Genomic DNA, 15,793 nt, shown 5'->3' on the forward strand with positions numbered 1-15,793 from the left:
CTCTAGTGCGGAATGTGCTCTGGTTGACCTATGAGGTTCAGTAGTAACTTGATCTGAAGTTTCATGATCATTATCATTAGCTTCCTCTCTAGTTGGTGTAGGCATCACGGGAACGGTTTTCTATGATGAGCTACAATCTAATTTGAGAGAAGGTACAATTACCTCATCAAGTTCTACTTTCCTCCCACTCACTAATTTCGAGAGAAACTCCTTCTCTAGAAAGGATCCATTCTTAGCAACAAAGAACTTACCTTTGGATATGTGGTAGAAGGTGTACCCAACAGTTTCTTTTGGGTATCCTATGAAGACGCACTTCTCCGATTTGGGTTTGAGCTTATCAAGTTGAAGCTTTTTCACATAAGCATCACAACCCCAAACTTTAAGAAACGACAACTTTGGTTTCTTGCTAAACCATAGTTCATACGGTGTCATCTCAATGGATTTAGACGGTGCCCTATTTAACGTGAATGCATAACCCCAAAACAATAGTGGTAAATCAGTAAGAGACATCATAGATCGCACCATATCTAATAAAGTACGGTTACGACGTTCGGACACACCATTACGCTGTGGTGTTCCAGGTGGTGTGAGTTGTGAAACTATTCCACATTATTTTAAATGAAGGCCAAACTCGTAACTCAAATATTTGCCTCCACAATCAGATCGTAGAAACTTTATTTTCTTGTTACGATGATTCTCCACTTCACTTCGAAATTCTTTGAACTTTTCAAATGTTTCAGAGTTGTGTTTCATTAAGTAGATATACCCATATATGCTCAAATCATGTGTGAAGGTCAGAAAATAGCATTACACGCCGCGTGCCTCAACACTCATTGGACCGCATACATCGGTATGTATTATTTCCAATAAGTCATTATCTCGCTTCATTGTTCCGAGGAGGTTTAGTCATCTTGCCCATGAGGCATGGTTCACAAGTATCAATTGATTTATAATCAAGTGATTCCAAAAGCCCATCTGCATGGAGTTTCTTCATGTGCTTTACACCAATATGACCTAAATGGTAGTGCCACAAATATGTTGCACTGTCATTATCAACTTTGCATCTTTTGGCATCAATATTATGAATATGTGTATCACTACGATCGAGATTCAATAAACCATTTACACTGTGTGTATGACCATAGAAGGTTTTACTCATGTAAACAGAACAACAATTATTCTCTGACTTAAATGAATAACCGTATTGCAATAAACATGATCCAATCATATTCATGCTCAACGCAAACACCAAATAACATTTATTTAGGTTCAACACTAATCCTGAAGGTAGAGGGAGTGTGCGATGGTGATATTATCAACCTTGGAATCACTTCCAGTACACATCGTCACCTCACCCTTAACTAGTCTCTATTCATTCTGTAACTCCTGTTTCGAGTTACTAATCTTAGCAACTGAACTAGTATCAAATACCTAGGTGCTAGTACAAACACTAGTAAGGTACACATCAATAATCTGTATATTAAATATACTTTGTTCACTTTGCCATCCTTCTTATCCGCCAAATATTTGGGGCAACTCCACTTCGAGTGACCATTTCTTTTGCAGTAGAAGCACTCAGTTTCAGGCTTGGGTCAGCTTTGGGCTTCTTCATGGGAGTGGCAACTTGCTTGCCATTCTTCATGAAGTTCCCTCTCTTTCCCATACCCTTTTTTTGAAACTATTGGTCTTGTTAACCATCAATGCTTGATGCTCTTTCTTGATTTCTACTTCGTCGATTTCAACATCGCGAAGAGCTTGGGAATCATTTTTTTCATCCCTTGCATATTATAGTTCATCACGACGCTCTAGTAGCTTGATGATGGTGACTAGAGAACTCTGTCAATCACTATCTTATCTGGAAGATTAATTCCCACTTGATTCAAGCGATTGTAGTACTCAGACATTCTGAGAACATGCTCGCTGATTGAGCTATTCTCCCCCATCTTGTAGGCAAAGTACTTGTCAGAGGTCTCATACCTCTCGACACGGGCATGAATCTGAAATACCAATTTTAGCTCTTGGAAAATCTCATATGCTCTGTGGCATTCAAAGCGTTTTGAAGTCCCGGTTCTAAGCCGTAAAGCATGGCGTACTAAACTATCAAGTAGTCATCATATCGAGCTTGCAAAATGTTCCTAATGTCTGCATCTGCTCCTGCAACATGTTTATCACCTAGCGGTGCTTCAAGGACATAATTCTTCTGTGCAGCAATGAGGATAATCCTTAGATCCCGGACCCGATCTACATCATTGCTACTATCATCTTTCAACTTAGTTTTCTCTAGGAACATATAAAAAACATAGGGGAGCTACAACACGAGCTATTTGATCTACAACATAGATATGCAAATACTATCAGGACTAAGTTCAATTAATCAAATTACTTAAGAACTCCCACTTAGATAGACATCCCTCAAGTTATCTAAATGATACGCGATCCAAATCAACTAAACCATGTACGATCATCATGTGAGATGGAGTAGTCATCAATGGTGAACATCTCTATGTTCACCATATCTACTATATGATTCACGTTTGACCTTTCGGTCTCTAGTGTTCCGAGGCCATGACTGTACATGCCAGGCTCGTCAAGTTTAACATGAGTATTCCGCATGTGCAAAACTGTCTTGCACCCGTTGTATGTGAACGTAGAGTCTATCACACCCGACCATCATGTGGTGTCTCAACTCGATGAACTGTCGCAACGGTGCATACTCAGGGAGAACACTTATACCTTGAAATTTTATTTAAGGGATCATCTTATAATGCTACCGCTGTACTAAACAAAATAAGATGCTTAAAATATAAACATCACATGCAATCAAAATATGTGACATGATATGGCCATCATCATCTTGTGCTTTTGATCTCCATCTCCAAAGCATCGTCATGATCTCCATCATCACCGGTCCACACCTTGATCTCCATCGTTGCGTTGTGGTCGTCTCGCCAACTATTGCTTCTACGACTATCACTAACGCATAATGATAAAGTAAAGCAATTACATGGCGTCTGCATTTCATACAATAAAGAGACAACCATAAGGCTCCTGCCGGTTGCCGATAACTTTTACAAAACATGATCATCTCATACAATAACATGTATCACACCATGTCTTGACCATATTACATCACAACATGCCCTGCAAAAACAAGTTATACGTCCTCTAGTTTGTTGTTGCAAGTTTTACGTGGCGCTACGGGCTTCTAGCAAGAACCGTTCTTACCTACACATCAAACCACAACAGTGTTTCGTCAAGTTTGCTGTTTTAACCTTCTTCAAGGACCGGCCGCAGTCAAATTCGATTCAACTAAAGTAGGAGAAACAGACACCCGCTAGCCACCTTTATGCAAAACTAGTTGCATGTCTGTCGGTGGAACCGGTCTCATGTGCGTGGACATGTAAGGTTGGTCCGGGCCGCTTCATCCCACAATACCGCTGAATCAAAATAAGACATTGGTGGTAAGCAACATGACTATCACCGCCCACAACTCTTTGTGTTCTACTCGTGCATATCATCTACGCATAGCCCTGGCTCATGATGCCACTGTTGGGAGACGTAGCATGCAATTCCAAAAAAATTCCTACACTCACGCAAGATCTATCTAGGAGATGCATAGCAACGAGAGGGGGAGAGTGAGCCTATGCACCCTTGTAGACCGAAAGTGGAAGCGTTTGACAATGCGGTTGATGTAGTCGAACTTCTTCTCGTTTCGACCGATCAAGTACCGAACGTACGATACCTACGAGTTCTGCACACGTTCAACTCGATGACATCCCTCAAACTCTTGATCCAACAAAGTGTTGAGGAAGTAGATGAGTTCCATCAGCACGATGGCATGGTGATGGTGATGGTGAAGTGATTCACGCAGGGCTTCGCCTAAGCACCGCGAGAATATAACCGAGGGTGTAATCTGTGGAGGGGGGCGCCGCACACGGCTAACATATGTTGTTGTGTGTCTTCTAGGCACCCCCTCCCCATGTATATATAGGTGGGAGGGGGAGGGGAAGAACCTTGGGGCACCCCAAGTAGGAGGAATCCTACTTGGGGGCCTAGTCCAATTCGCCCCCCCTTACCATATTTTCCGGAGGGGGAAGGAAGGAGGAGGGAGGAGGGAAGGAAGGGGGAGGCTGAATCCCTCCCCTTCCTTCTCTATTCCCCTCTTTCCTTCCTCCTCTGGCTTGGCCCATATGGGGGCGCAGCAGCCCCTGCTGGCTGCTGTGTTTCACCTCTTGGCCCATTAGGCCCATATATTTTGCCGGGGTTGCCCGGAACCCCTTCCGGTGACCCGATATGTACCCGGTACCCTCCGGAACACTTTTGGTGTCCGAATACTATCGTCCTGTTGGGGAACGTAGCATGCAATTTCAAAAAAAATTCCTATGATCACGCAAGATCTATCCAGGAGATGCATAGCAACGAGAGGGGGAGAGTGTGTCCATGTACCCCCATAGACCGAAAGCGGAAGCGTTAGGTTAACACGGTTGATGTAGTCGAACGTCTTCACAATCCAACCGATCTAGTACCGAACGTACGACACCTCTGAGTTCAGCACACGCTCAACCCGATGACGCCCCTTGAACTCTTGATCCAGCAATGGGTCGAGGGAGAGTTCCGTCAGCACGACGGCGTGGTGACAGTGATAGTGATGTGATCTGCGCAGGGCTTCGCCTCAGCACTACGACGTTATGACCGGAGGATTAAATTGTGGAGGGGGACACCGCACATGTCTAAGAGAACAATTGATGTGCCTTTGGGGTGCCCCCGCCCCTGTATATAAAGGAGGGGAGGAGGAGGCGGCCGACCAGGAGGGGGCGCGCCATGGGGGGGAGTCCTACTAGGATTCACCCCCCCCCCCTTTTTTGCTTTCTTCACCGGAGGGAAAAGCAAGGAGAGGGAGAGGGATAGGAAAGGGGGGCCGCGGGCTTCCCTCTCTCTCCCTTAGGCCCATGTAGGCCTAATACTTCCCCAGGGGGTTCCGGTAACCCCTTGGTACTCCGGTAAAATACCCGAACCACTCGAAACCATTCCGATGTCCGAATACTACCTTCCAATATATGAATCTTTATCTCACGACTATTTCGAGACTCCTCGTCATGTCCGTGATCTCATCCGGGATTCTGAACAAAACTTCAGTCACCAAAATACATAACTCATAATACTAATCGTCATCGAACATTAAGCGTGCGGACCCTACGGGTTCCAGAAATATGTAGACATGACCGAGACACATCTCCAGTCAATAACCAATAGCGGAACCTAGATGCTCATATTGGTTCCTACATATTCTACGAAGATCTTTATCGGTCAAACCGCAATAACAACATACTTTATTCCCTTTGTCATCGACTCATCGGTATGTTACTTGCCCGAGATTCGATCTTCGGTATCATCATACCTAGTTCAATCTCGTTACCGGCAAGTCTCTTTACTCATTTCGTAATGCATCATCCCGCAACTAACTCATTACTCACATTGCTTGCAAGGCTTATAGTGATGTGTGACGGTGTCCTAGACTAGGGGGTACTCAACACGTCGTCTCCCGAACAGGTGTATCGGGCCGAGGACCCCCATGGCGGTTCACTTTTGGGCTAGTTCAGACAACCCATGCCGCATACAAGGAAGACTCCACAAGACTTGGCGCCCAAGACGAGGACTCTCCTAAACCCTAGTCCTCTGGTGTGTTATATAAACCGAGGCCAGGCTAGTCAATAGATCATCTTATATTCATTAGATCAATATCGTGGTAGATACATGTACCCTGTACTACACCCATATCAATATAATCAAAAGCAGGATGTAGGGTTTTACCTCCATCAAGAGGGCCCGAACCTGGGTAAAATCCTGTGTCCATGTTACCATCGCTCCAGGATGCCTAGCTTAGGACCCCTACTATGAGATATGCCGGATATAGAACCGACATTGGTGCTTTCATTGAGAGCCTGTCGGGTTGTAAGTGCATCTAGTGCCACCCCTAGTTGGTTTTGGAGTATTGACGACAAACCTAGTTGAGGGACTAATGTGTTTGTGAGAATTGCAGGATAACACAGGTACAAGTCCCTCATTGATTCGGTTTTCCTACCAGAGATGACCCCTAAAAATGTATGAAGACATTGATGTCAAAGTTGGTATGTGAAGATACTCACATTGAAGACTATGACAAGAGAAGACATCGCATGAAGCCTATGGCGCTCGAAGACTTAGATCTTTTGTAGTTCTGTTTCGTCTTTGTTGAGTCATAGGAACCACCTACTGTTAAGTGGGGTCCAAGTGAACCAGTCAGAATGACTGAAGTGATGCTTAACCAAAACCTATGTCTTCGAGTGAAGACTATGAGAGCGAAACTTGTCCAGAGTCGGACAAGTCAGCTTTGCTTGTAGCCCAAGTAAAGCTGTCGTGTGTGTATGAAATCTGACCGTTGGAACACGTGTCAGTTCCTTAGTGACCCAGGGTCATTTCGGACAAATCAGGTTGGGTTGCCTAGTGGCTATAAATAGCCCACCCCCTACAACCATAAACGGTTGGCTGCTCAGAGTTAGAGTATGGCTTTTGTCGTTTGAGAGCAACCCACCTCGAAGCCTTTGAGAGAGAATTCCTTGCGAGGATAAAGCCCTAACCACCTAGAGCCAAAGAGTGTTAGGCATCACTTAAGTCTTCTTGTCTGTGTGATCTAAAGACTTATTACACTTGAGGACTGTGAATCCTCCAGCCGGTTAGGTGTCGCGTTCTGAGCATCCAAGAGACATTGTGGATTGCCGGTGAACGAAGTCTGTGAAGGTTTGGGAGTCTACCTTGAAGACTTACCTGAGTGATTGGGCGAGGTCTGTGTGACCTTATCTCAAGGGGAATACGATGAGGACTGGGTATCCTGAGCTGCGTGTTCAGGACTAGGTGTCCGGGATTGTGTGTCCTCAGGTTTAAATACCTTGCCGCCCTAACCAGACGTACAGTTGTCATAGCAACTGGAACTGGTCCAACAAATCATTGTCTTCAACGAGTCGCTGGTTTCATCCTTCCCTTCCCCTTACTTACTATTGGTCCTTGTGAAGTCATTGTATGATTGCACTATCTTTTGTCTTCACTAAGTGACTGCGTGTTCTATTTGGCTTCATAATATCTTCCTACCTGATCCTTACTACATTGCTGCTATTAGTCATTGTGCTTTCACTCCATTGAATACTTGACTATGGTTTGCTTTGTGTAGTCTACCTTCCGCTGCATGGTAATAGGTTTATTTCTATCGTTTGTCTTCATAACTTCCACGTTTTGAAGACTTTCATAAAAATCGCCTATTCACCCCCCTCTTGTCGATATAACACACTTTCAATTGGTATCAGAGCAAGGTACTCCCTTGTTTTGTGTGATTCGGTTTAACCACCTGGAGTTTTAGCTATGTCGACTGCAGGGATAATTAATGTCTCCGCTGCGTGCCCCGTCTTCGATGGAACTGAATATCCCTACTGGAAAAATAAGATGCGCATGCATCTTGAAGCCATTGACGTCGACCTATGGTATGTCGTCAAGAACGGCATTCCCAAGGCTGGAGAAGGTGTCACTGCTGCTGATGTCAAGAAGTTCATTCAACTGGACTCTACTGCCAAGAATATCATCTGTGGTCATCTGACCAAAGGACAGTATGGCCGCGTGAGTGCTTTGGAAACATCTAAGCTAGTCTGGGACTGGCTCTCCAAAGTCAACGAAGGCGTCTCAACCCAGAGAGATCGGAGAATCAGTGTCCTTCGCAACCTCTTTAACCGCTTCAAGAGAAATGACAATGAGAATGTCCAGCTCATGTTTGATCGACTCACTGACATCACAAATGAGCTTCAAGCCCTTGGCGCTACTGAGATCACCAATCATGAAGTCGTCAAGACACTACTGAGATCACTTGACAGCTCGTTTGACACCCTAGCCCTGATGATTCAAGAACGTCCTGATTTCAAGACACTCAATCCGTCTGACATACTTGAGAGGCTCAACACACATGAGTTTTAGCTTTCTGAGAAAAGAGATATCTACGGTACAAACTATGGGCGAACTCGTGCCTTGAAGGCAAAAGCTGTCTCCTCATCTGAAGAAGAATCTGATAGCAGTTCTGATGATCCTGAAGACATTGGAAGGGAACTTGCTATGCTTGTGAAGAAGTTCCAAAAATTCACCAAGAAGAAAGGCTTCAGAAAGTCTTCCTGATCAAGCTCAAGGAATGATGAAGCTTCTGCTCATGACTACAAGAAGAAAACATGTCACAAGTGCAAGAAACTTGGCCACTTCATCTCTGAGTGTCCGCAGTGGGACAATGAGAACAAAAAGAAGAAGAAGAGCAAGGAATATGACTCTGACGACAAGAAGAAGAAGAAATACTCAAAGTCTTCTTCCAAGTCCTCCTCAAAGTCTTCATCACACAAGAAGAGCTCATCTGGCAAGGCATGTGCGTTTGTTGGCAAGGAAATGGATTCAGAGGAGGAGTCCGCTTCTGAGGAGGCGGAGGTGGAGTCTGAGGAGGAGTCCAATTCTGGCGTCGCAAGTCTGGCTACAGCATACGTTGCCAAGTCCATCTTCAACACTGAAGACAATGACTTCATCGCCGACACCGATGCAAATGACAAGGACTACTCCGCTCCTACCTACTGCTTCATGGCACGCGGTGCCAAGGTAAACACACGCACTACTCACTATCAAGCATCTAGTGACGATGACTCTGATTGTGGTTCAAAACCCAGCTACAAAACACTTGCTAAAATTGCAACTGAACAACAGAAAGCCATGGAACATATTCAAAAACTGTTAGACAAAAGCGATGATCTGTTAGGCGCTGAAATGACTCGATCTGAGTCCTTAATTAAAGACATAAAAAATCTTCACGTTAAGTATGAGGAACTTGAAAGTCGTCATGAAACGCTCTCAACAACTCATGAAAAGCTTTCCTATGATTATCTTCAAAGGAAGCAAGATCTTGAGAAACTGAGAGCGGCTCGTGAAGATCTTCAAAAGGAAAATGAGTCACTTCGCGCCAAACAGATCAGTTCCGCTCAGGAAGGATTAGAACCACCATGTCTTAAATGCATTGAGCGTGATAATACTAGTTCTGTTGCTGAATATTCTACTGCTACTACTGTTGCAATATCTTCAACTGTTGATGTGGAAATTAACCCCTCTACTGAGGATACCACTGCTATTGCTGATGAGAATGCTATGTTGAAGACATTGCTTGAAACAGGGATGTACAAAAGTCTTAAAGGGCATCAGACACTATGTGATGTCCTCAAAAAGCAGATATTGAACCGAAACCCGAGGAAAGAGGGTGTTGGGTTCGTAAGGAAAATGAATGCTGATGGCTCTTACTGGAAACCTGAGCAGTACCCCAAAACCACATGGGTTGCTGCAAAGGAATCTTCAACAGATCCATCCACTCTATCTGGCTTCACTTGTGAAAACCCCATTGTCATTGATGAATCCTTTGATGCAAACTATAAACTGTTTAAGAATCGGAATGGTGAAGTGTTTGCCAGGTACATTAGTACTAACTGCAGGAATGGACCGCCTATGAAGAAGATCTGGGTTCCGAAAAAGTGTCTGGAGAATCTTCCTGTGAATGTCATCATGACACCACACGTCAAGAAGACAAACCCCATACGGTCCAAAGGCTTCATACAGACAGAGGACTCACCTGAGTCGCACTAACGCAAATGTTTTGCAGGGAAACCATACTCAGGCCTATGAATATGAGCGCGGTTCATCAAACCGCCATGTTCATAAGACCAAGAACTATTCTACTTATTCTTATGAGTACTATTGCCCGCCTGCAAGACTGTTTGCTAGGGCTCCAAAGCCAAAGTTCTCAGATGCTGCACTTAGACTTATTGCTTCTAAGCCACCCTTGAAAATGTGGGTGGCTAAGAAAGCTTAACTCTCTTTTGCAGGGAAAGGTCTCCAGGAGAAAACCAAAATCGTCTGACGCTATTGCTAGGGACCTTAAACATCTTGTAGGGTGCAAGATCAAATGCCCGAATGGTCTTACTATGTACTTCGTTCCTGAATCGCTTGCTACTCTCCCTATTAGTCCTAATCTGGATCTAAGCTTTCATAACCCACTGGTTCGTCAAATGTTTTTGCTTCACAATTCTCTTCATGAAGCCTATCCCCCTAACTGCACTATAGGGTACGACACCAGCGTCTTCAGAATGGATTATTGATAGTGGGTGTACGAATCACATGACTGGCAAAAGAAGCCTTCTTATGGACTCAACCTTACGTCCATCCGACAAGAGTCACATCACATTTGCTGACACTGGTAAAAGTAAGGTATTGGGTCTAGGTAGAGTTGCAATCTCAAAGGATCAACACATGGATAAAGTCATGCTTGTTGAATCCCTTGGCTTCAACTTAATGTCTGTCTCAATGCTTTGCGATTTGAACATGATCGTAATGTTCGATATCGCTGCCTTGTTCTAATGGAATCTGACAAGTCTCTAGTGTTTGAAGGGTATCGGAAAGATGATTTGTAAGTGGTAGATTTCTGAGCAGGACCACAGCTTGCCGTATGTCTTCTAGCAAAAGCTTCAGAATGCTGGCTCTGGCATCGGAGGCTAGGGCATGCTGGCATGAGGAACCTTCACACCCTTGCAAAGAAGAAGCATGTCATAGGCATCGAGGGCGTCAAGTTCAAGAAAGATCACTTATGCGGTGCCTGTGAAGCAGGAAAGATGATGAGGGCCAAACATCCCTCGAAGACAATCATGACAACCACTCGACCCTTCGAACTGCTCCACATGGATCTTTTCGGTCCCACTCATTACTCAACTCTTACTACTACTGCTTGTCTCTATGGCTTTGTCATTGTTGATGATTATTATAGATATACTTGGGTGCACATAATCCTCAACAAGACTGAAGTGCAGGATGTCTTCAGACGCTTCGCCAATCGAGCAATGAACAACTATGGCTCCAAGATAAAGCACATCAGAAGTGACAATGGCACTAAATTCAAGAACACTGGCCTTGATACATATCTTGATACTTTGGGCATCACACATGAATTCTCAGCTCCGTACACGCCACAGCAGAATGGCGTCGTCGAACGCAAGAACAGAACACTCATTGACATGGCCCGAACGATGCTTGATGAATACAAGACTCCAAGAAAATTCTGGCCTGAAGCCATTGATACTGCATGCCATACAATCAATCATGTTTATCTTCACAAGCTTCTGAACAAGACATCTTATGAGCTCCTTACTGGCAAGAAGCCAAATGTCAGTTACTTCAGAGTATTTGGAGCCACGTGCTGGATCAAGGATCCACATCACACTTCAAAATTTGCACCAAAAGCACATGAGGGTTTTATGCTTGGATATGGAAAGGATTCGCACTCCTACAGAGTCTTCATTCTCTTTCATTATAAAGTGGTTGAAACAGTGGATGTGTGGTTTGATGAGGCTAACGGTTCACAAAGAGAGCACCTGCCAAATGTGCTAGATGAAGTTCCATCCAGCGAATCAATCAAGCTAATGGGAACTGGAGAAATCATACCCTTTGAGGCTCAACCTAAAGAGGAACTTATCATCTCTGCACCTGATCAACCTGAAGACAATCCCACTAACAATGACAATGAACAGCAAGAGCAAAACCTTCGCCCTGTACATCCTCGTGTTGCCAATGAAGTGCAGATTGAGAGAATAATTGATAGCATTAATGCACCTGGTCCGCTCACTCGTTCAAGGGCAACTCAGTTGGCAAATTTCTGTGGGCACTTCGCATTCATCTCAATAACAGAACCCAAGAAAGTTGAAGAAGCCTTCATGGAACCTGAATGGATTCAAGCTATGCAAGAAGAGCTTCAACAGTTTGAGCTGAATAATGTATGGGAACTGGTTAAGCGTCCTGATCCTCGGAAGCACAATATAATAGGCACCGAATGGATATACCGCAACAAGCAAGACGAGCATGGTCAAGTTGTCAGAAACAAGGCTCGTCTCGTTGCTCAAGGATATACTCAAGTGGAAGGCATTGACTTCGATGAAACATTTGCTCCTGTGGCTCGACTTGAAGCCATACGCATACTGCTGGCCTATGCAAATCATCATAACATACTTCTATATCAAATGGATGTGAAGATCGCCTTTCTCAATGGCAAGATTGAAGAAGAAGTGTATGTTGCACAACCGCCTGGCGTTGAAGATCCGAAACATCCTGACATGGTATACAAGCTCAACAAGGCACTGTATGGCCTCAGACAAGCCCCTCGGGCTTGGTATGACACACTCAAATACTTCCTGAAGAGCAAAGGCTTCATACCTGGTTCCCTCGACCCCACTCTCTTCACGTAGACATATGATGGTGAACTGTTCGTGTGCCAAATATATGTGGATGACATCATCTTCGGCTGCACCAATCAGAAGTATAGTGAAGAGTTTGGATATATGCATTCTATTGAAACTGTCAAATGTCTTCTCTGCGTCCTTGTCAGTAGAAGATACAGAGACAAACATTAAGTCCGTTTTCAATGATCATTCCTGCACCTGAAACCCGGAGAAGTGGGAACGACCACCCGACAATCCAGGCGTGCGTGGGACGTGGAACAACCTCCGACATGTTGCATGATGGCCACGTGTTCCTCAGATGTGAATCGCCAGGGGCACCTGTGTAATAACACTGAGCCACCCCTGTCCCTATAAATACACGCCTCACCGCAGTCATTATCTCTTCTTCCACTCTCGCACGAACCCTAGCGCCACCGCTAACTCTCGACGATGCCGGCGACGAAGCGCTTCGCTGCCGCAACCTATCCGGCGCCGTCCTCACGCCGACCACGGACATCGTCCTCTCCGCCGTCGCCGTAGGTGTCCTCCGTCGCCAAGTTAGGGCACGGACGATCGAACTGCTCGGCCTCCTCTTCCACTCTGTCTATCAATTCCTCGTGTGGTAAATAAAACTTCCTTTTTACAGCCCCTTTGATCCTATAGCTTCGTCACTTTCTACCACAAGCAGTTTCTGTTCACACAAGTTGGATCTCTTACATACTACATCTCATAATATGCCTAGTATATTCACTTGTACTTCACAAAGTAGTTAGATTCCTCACTTGTACTTCACAAAGTAGTTAGATTCCTCACTTGTACTGATCCATGGATTCGTACAAATCTGGAACCAACTCCTTATCTATGAGTGAATGTCTTCGCATGATGAGGTCAATGTCTTCTAAACTGATTTATCTTCAAAATCTTCTGAGAATGCATATGACCTCTTCCCCTTCCCTCGCACCTTAATGCTGTCACAGGTACATGTCCGGGGGAGAATCCCTTGGTTCTCATAGTCTGCATTCATTTGCAGAATTCTTACAGCATCATATAAATTCTCCCGAAGCCAGTTCCTGTTTGTCCAGCAAACGAAAGCCCTTGAATCCTTTGAACGTATTGAAGCCTTTCAGGTTAAAATTCATGGCTTCAGAGAAAGCTGCAAGGAAGGGAGGCAGACAGCGTCGTGGTGGAACATCAAGAGATCTGCCTAATGACCTCTCAGAACTTTACAAGACAGATCCTGAAGAGGATTATAATCAGCGCAAGACCCGAATCCAGTGGATTCGAAGATATTGGGCAAAACAATTGTTCAAATACCGGTTTGTACCCAAGAATATGCTGAGAAAAATGCCATCAAGCGACCATGGGGAGACATCCTATACAAGAATCTTCAACCCAGGTCCAGAGAAGAAGCCATTGAACAAGGCTTCTATCCCTACATGGTCTGCGGGCCACAGCCTGCAGATGCACACCCATCGTCGCTACTATGGTGCTGCGACGACAATCTGTTCAAGCGCAACTTCCAGTTTGCCAAGAACTCAGCGAAGCAGAACAAGAAGTCTTTGGGATTAGACTTCAACCCTGGTCCCTCTGCTCCCCGTGCCGATGGAACTCGCGAAGCTGAACCCAATCTTCTTGGGCCCTTCTACAACCTTGAAGGTCTCATCACCCATATAGTGGTTCAAGGGACTGCCGTAAATGAGCCTACAGATGATGCTGACTCAGATGAAGCACCTGCAGCGCCGAAGCCAAAAAAACTGAAGCAGCCAAAAGCTTCCAAGCCTGCCTCTGCACCAAAAATCTCACGAGCGAAGCCATTGGCAACTGCACCTCCTGAAGACAGTGTGCAGTATGAAGATTTGTCACGCATCTCCAAGCCCCAGAAGGTCAAGATGCCTCTGCCACACACCGGCCAAGAGCTGACAGCTGCTGCCATTCTGTGCAACGATGCCATTGATCTGTCCAGTGCTGAAGATCTTGCAGATGCCGCTCTTGAGCAACTCATCAAGAGCAAAGAAGAAGCAGAAATCTTCAATGATCTGCCTCTCTTTGACATGACAATCATCCACAACTTCATTGATGAGTGGTTTGACACGCCCAACATCAGCTTCGAAGGTCTGCAACTACCCATTGGCCTTAGTGTCGCCTTCCATGGCGCCATTGCTTCAGAGCTAGCTCTCGCTCAGTGCATCGTCGAACTGAAGCAAAAGATTGACTATGAAAAGGCTCAGTTCAAGAAGCATATGGCCAAGCTCAGCGTGCAAGAGGTGAAAAACTTCAAGATTATGCTGCACGAGCTCAAAGAAGCCTTTCTCAAGAAACGCGCAGAAGCTCAGGGTTCTCAGGAGCGCATGAAGAGCCTGGCTGACAAGTGTGTGCAAGGCTACAACGAGGCTGAGAAGCGCAAGGCCCTTGGGCGTCCGGGCATTGATCCCAGGATGGCTGCTAAGCAGAAGAAGAAGCCCATTGTGGACGAACCCAACGCACCAAGCCAGGAAGCAGATCCCATTGTCTTCCCAACTAGCATGACTGGCACGAAGCCAAAGGCCCGGTCAACCGCTTCAGAGCTGAAGAAGACGAGGACTGCTGAGGCTGAAGCCAGGAAGAGGAAACATCCTGAAGCCTCTGCTACTGCCCCCTCCAAGAAGAAGAGGAAGACCAAGAAGGAACGGGCTGCTCCCACAGAGCTATTGATTGTTGAACCCATCTCCATGGTTCACCCTGATGCTGAATCGCAAGAACGTCAACTGACTGTCCATGAGCCTGCTTTCACAGAGGCTCATGAAGCTGAAGACTTTCCAGCAGCTGATCCCATCACTGCTGAAGACATTGGTCACCATGACCATGTTGAAGATGATGTAGTCCTTCCTCACCCCAAGCACCAACAGGTATCATCGCCTGTGCTAACGCAGAGCGAACTCATCAGCATTGGTCGTCCTCTGACGCCAATTGCTCAGGATGCTTCATGGGCTGATCGCCCACAAGAGGAAGAAGACTTTGAGGCCCAGCCAACACCAACTCCACAGGCGTCGCCAGCGTTGCGCAGGCTTCGCAAAGGATCAAGGCCTCCAGTCTCTAAGTCTGAAGCTAAAGCTGCTGAAGACATTCCGGCTGCATCAGCCGATGAAGAAGAAGCCCCAAAAGCTACTACTCCCCTATCCCACCAAGAAGCTGTTCTTGAGGAGAATGTGACTGTGACCGACCCTCCTGCTCGTCAAGTGGAGGTTGAAAATCTTGAGGCTGCCACCACCAACACCAATGAAGCCACTGACGCTATCATGGCTGAAGCTAATGTGGAGCCTTCACCAACCCAAGCACCATAAGTCAGCGAAGCCACTGATCCCACTGCTTCTGTTCCTGCGTCTGCTGCCGGTCCTCAGTTCGACTATCATGTTGAGCACAGGCCTCAGGTACAGAAGCCAATCCCAAGATTGCCCAGGTTTCCAGGTCCTGCATCAGCACCTGGATCCTTCAATGTCAATGGCTTTAGAGTAGAC

Source organism: Triticum urartu, chromosome 7A (assembly GCF_056163025.1).
Source record: "Triticum urartu cultivar PI428250 chromosome 7A, HENAU_Tu73, whole genome shotgun sequence".
Taxonomy (NCBI): Eukaryota; Viridiplantae; Streptophyta; class Magnoliopsida; order Poales; family Poaceae; genus Triticum; species Triticum urartu.